This window comes from Eriocheir sinensis, chromosome 30 (genome assembly GCF_024679095.1).
Source record: "Eriocheir sinensis breed Jianghai 21 chromosome 30, ASM2467909v1, whole genome shotgun sequence".
NCBI classification, from domain to species: domain Eukaryota; kingdom Metazoa; phylum Arthropoda; class Malacostraca; order Decapoda; family Varunidae; genus Eriocheir; species Eriocheir sinensis.
Genome location: NC_066538.1, coordinates 16,924,862 through 16,929,861, shown reverse-complemented (window position 1 = coordinate 16,929,861; position 5,000 = coordinate 16,924,862). Strand labels below are relative to the sequence as shown.

General features: G+C 42.6%; 1 protein-coding gene across 1 annotated transcript in view; it reads left to right on the top strand.

The window, feature by feature from the left end:
* The window catches only part of LOC127005342 (immunoglobulin superfamily DCC subclass member 3-like), a 322,301-nt gene that overhangs the window by 179,952 nt on the left and 137,349 nt on the right, over positions 1-5,000 (top strand). The gene's annotated exons all lie outside the window — the stretch shown is intronic.

Here is a 5,000-nt window from a genome sequence, read left to right as displayed (position 1 = left end):
CAATATTTTCCTTGATTCATTCGTCCGTCAGTTGATTTCTCCCTTCCATTCCCTTTCCATCTCATCCCTTCCATTCCTTCCCTTTTTCTTCCCTTTACTTCCCTCCCTTTCCATCCCATCCCTTCCCTTCTTTCCCTTGCTTTTCTCTTTCCTTCCCTTCCCTTTCCATCCCATCCCATCCCATCCCTTCGTTTCCCTTCCCTTCCCTCCCCTTCCTTTCCTTCCCTTCCCTTCCCTTCCTTTTCTTTCCTTCCCTTTTTCTTCCCTTTCCTTCCCATTCCTTTTCTTTCCCCTCCTTTCCCCTCCCTTCCTTTCCCTTCTCTTCCCATCCCATCCCTTCGCTTCCCTTCCCTTCCTTTCCCTTTCCATCCCATCCCTTCCTTTCCTTCTCTTTCTCTTCCCCTTCCTTCACTTCCCTTTCCTTCCCTTCCTTTCCCTTCCCTTTCCTTCCATTCCATTCTATTTCATTCCTTTCCTTTCTCTTCCCTTTCCATCCCATCACTTCCTTTCCTTCCCTTCCCTTCCCCCCCCCCCCCCCCCATTCCCTTCCTTCCCTTTCTCTTTCCTTCCCTTCCCTTTCCATTCCCTCCCATTCCTTCCCTTCCTTCCATTTCTCTTTTCTTCCCTTCCCTTTCCTTCCCCTCCCCTCCCCTCCTCTCCCCTTCCCTTCCTTTCCCTTCTCTTCCCTTCCCTTCCCTTCCCTTTCTCTTCGCTTTCCTTCCCTTCCCTTCACTTTCCATCCCATCCCATCCCTTCCCTTTCCATCCCATCCCATCCCTTCCCTTCCCTTTCCATCCCATCCCATCCCATCCTATCCCATCCCATCCTTTCGCTTCCCTTCCCCTCCTTTTCCATCCCATCCCATCCCTTCCCTTCCCATCCCTTCCCTTCCTTTCTCTTCCCTTTCCTTCCCTTCCTTTCCCTTCCCTCTCCCTTCGTCTCCTTTTTTTCACTTCCTCAAAAGTTGTGTTCGGCTCGGTTCAGGTCGTGTCAGGTCAACTCCGCCGGCAGGTCATGATTTGCTAATTTGTCCTCCGCGGCCCGCTGCTTGGTGAAGTTGTGTGTGTGTGTGTGTGTGTGTGTGTGTGTGTGTGTGTGTGTGTGTGTGTGTTTTACCAAGTTTGTTGTGCTTCGATCAATACTGCTTCATTCTTCTCGACAACTACTACTACTACTACTACTACTGCTACTACTACTACTACTACTACTACTACTACTACTACTACTACTATTACTACTATCACCATCATCATCATCACCACAACCAACATCACCAATACCACCACCTCCTCCTCATCTCACTCATCCTCCTCCTCCTCCATTTTCCCCTCACCTGACGAAATCCAGGTAAATGGAAAATTATAAATATGTGACCCCGTTTTCCGAGGAGGAGGAGAAGTAGGAGGAGGAGGAGGAGGAGGAGGAAGAAGAAGAAGTGGAGGAGGGGGAGATTAGAGCGAACATGAAGGAAACCGCAGAAGGGGAGAGAAGGAAGGGAAGAGAGAGAGAGAGAGAGAGAGAGAGAGAGAGAGAGAGAGAGAGAGAGAGAGAGAGAGAGAGAGAGAGAGAGAGAGAGAGAGAGAGAGGAAATGAGGGGAAAGTGAATGCCATGAAGGAGATAAGAGGTGGTGAAGGAGGAAGGCAAGAGGAGGAGGAGGAGGAGGAGGAGGAGGATCGAGGTAATATCAAAGTGGAAGGGAGAGAAAGGAATGAATGAGAAGGAAGAATAGAAAATAAGGGAAGCAAGAGAGAGAGAGAGAGAGAGAGAGAGAGAGAGAGAGAGAGAGAGAGAGAGAGAGAGAGAGAGAGAGAGAGAGAGAGAGAGAGAGGAACACACACACACACACACACACACACACACACACACACACACACACACACACACACACACACACACACACACACACACACACACACGCACACACACTCCCTCCCTCTATCCACCCCCTTTCACCCTCCCCTCACACACACACACACACACACACACACACACACACACACACACACACGCTCCCCCCACCAACACTCACGGGACACTGAGGGGTCTGGGCGGCGCGTTCCGGGTTTTGTAGTGAGGCTCAGTTTTTGTTGACACGAGTTCGGATAATTAGACTCGTTTTCTTACTTTTGGCGCCGCGAGCCTTAATGAACCCTCAAACGTGTGCTGGAGGAGGAGGAGGAGGAGGAGGTATGAAGGGAAGGTGAAGTTAAGCAGTGGTTTAAATGTGAAAAAGAATTGAGGATTGAGGTAAGGAAAAGGAGAAGGAGGAGAAAGAGGAGGAGGAAGAGGAGGAGGAATAAGAAGAGGAGGAGGAGGAGGAAGGATAGATGAAGTTAAGAAGGGGGTTGAAATGTGAAAAAGAAGGGAGAATTGAAGAAGAAAGGAGGAGGAGGAAGAGGAGGAGGAGGAGGAGGTTTGAAAGGAAGGTGAGGTTAAGAAGGGGTTTAAATATGAAATAGAAGAGAGAATGGAGGTAAGGAAGAGGAGGAGGAGAAATAAAAGTAAATTGGAGGTAAGAACAGGTTTAATAGGAGAGAAAAAAATAAATGAAAAATGAAAGTAAGGAAGAAGAGAAATAGAAGAAGGAAGAAGAAGGGAAGAAGAGGGTAAAATGAGGAAGGAAGGAATTAAGGAAGAGAGGAATAGAGTGTATAAAAAAATAATAGAGAGAGAGAGAGAGAGAGAGAGAGAGAGAGAGAGAGAGAGAGAGAGAGAGAGAGAGAGAGAGAGAGAGAGAGAGAGAGAGTAATTATAGGTAAAGAGAGGAAGAGGAGGAGAAGGAGGAGGAAAAAAGTATGCAGGTAAGCAGGAAGATGAGGTAAGATTATATAGAGGAGGAGGAGGAAGAGAAGAAAGGAAGGAAGGATTAAGAAGAATGGAATAAGTAGGAGAAGGAGGAGGTTTAGAAGAGGGAAAGGAGGTAAGTTGAGAGAGGAAGAAAAGAAGGAGAGTTATGGGAAGAAGAAGGAGGAGGAAGAAGAATAAAGAAGAAAGGAATAAGGAGGAGAAGGAGGAGGCTTGGAAGAGGGAAAGGAGATAATTTGAGGAAGATAAAGAGAAAGAAGAAAATAAGGAAGAAGAATAAGGAAGGAAAAATAAAGAAGAAAAGAAAAAGGAGGTGTTTTAGAAGAGGGAAAGAAAATAAGTTTAGGAAAGTAAGGAAGAGGAAGGAGAAAAGAAAATAAGATAAAGATAGGATAGATTATGAAAAAGGAAGAAAAGAAGGAAAACTAATTATGAATACAACTTGAGGATGACTTCGGCGTTTCTGTTGCTTACGCTCCTTGAAATGAACCCCAGTACCCTGTTTGCACGATTTCTAGCTTGAACGCGCTGTGCCCTTGGACGGAGATCAGAGCTTACTAAGACCCCTAAATCCCTCTCGCACCCAGACCTGCTTATGGGAGTGTCATTTAAGCAGTAATTATGTGAAGGGTTGTTCCTACCTACACTCTGAATACTGCACTTCCCGACATTGAACTCCATCTGTTATTTCCACGTCCAGTCATACAGTCTGTCCAGTTAGGAGTAAAAGAAAGTAAGAAGCAAGAGATTAAAGGAAATGGAAAGGAAGGAGGAGAAAATAGGAGGGAAGCAAAGTTGGTAAAGAGAAAGAGGAGGAAGGAGAAAATAAGGAAAGGAATAGGAGGAGGAGGGAAAAAGAGGAATAAAAAGTAGGAAGGAGGAGGGAGAAAAGAATGAAGTAGAAAATAAGGAAAGAAGAAGGAAGGAGGAGGGAAAAGAGGAATAAAAAGTAGGAATGGAGGAGGAGGGAAAATGAAAATAAAAAGTAGGAAAGGAAAAGGAAGGAGGGAAAAATAAAAAAAAAGAGGAAGAAAGGAGAGTGGGAAGAGGAAGGAAGAGAGAAGTAAGGAGGAGGAGGAAGAGGAGAAGGAGGAGGTATTCTGAAAGATGTGAAGTAATGAAGGACGAGTGTGAAGTGGAGGAGGAGGAGGAGGAGGAGGAAGAAGAGGAGGAGGAGGAGGAGGAGGAGTTGGAGGAGGCAAAGAGGTAGTGATTTGGCGTTCGTTAAAAATGAAATAAATAAAACAAATCAACAAAACTAAATTCGTGAAAAAATAATTAAAAGTAAACATCAAATTTAAGGCCGTCATAATTTTCTTCTATTTTTATTATTTCTTTGTTTACGCAAGTCGAGAATTTATTGATAAGAACCAACGACCCAGCGAAAACACGTGGAAATGAAGCTTCGTGTTAGTTATATATATTTTTCTATTTATTTAACGATTTATTTATAATTTTTATCCACCCGGGACGCTTCGTTTGGATAGATAGAAGAGAGACGTGAAGAGAAAGGAGAGCAGCGGAAATATGTGAAAATGAATTAGAAAAAGCAGAAGAGAAAAGGAAGGAGAAAGGGAAAAGAAAAAATAAGAGAGAAGTGAAGAGAAGGGAGAGCAGCGTAAATATGTGAAAATGAATTAGAGGAAGCAGAAGAGAAAAGGAAGGAGAAAGGGGAAAATAAAAGATTAGAGAGAAGTGAAGAGATAGGAGAACAGCGTAAATAATTAATTAGAAAAAAAACAGAAAAAAAAGAAGAAAAGAGGAAAAGAAAGGAGAAAAGAAAAAGAAAAGAGAGAATAAGTGGACAGAAAGTATGTAAAAAAGAATAGAAGAACAGAAAAGAAAAAAAAGAAAAGAATAGAGAAAAGGAAAGAAGGAAAAGAGAAAATAAGTGAAAATGAATAAGAAGAAACAGAAAATAAAGAAAAAAAATAAAGAAAAGGAAAAGAGAAAATAAGTGAACAAAAAAATATGTAAAAATGAGTAAGAAAAAAAAGTAGAATAGAGAAAAGTAAAAAGTAAAAAAGAAAGAAGAAAACAGAATAAATGAACAGAAAGTATGTGAAAATGAGTAAGAAGAGCAGAAAAAAAGAAAGGAGAATAGAGAAAAGGAAAAAAAGGAAAGACAAAATAAGTTAACAAGAAAATATGTGAAAATGAGTAAGAAAAAACAAAAAAGAAAAAAATAAGGAAA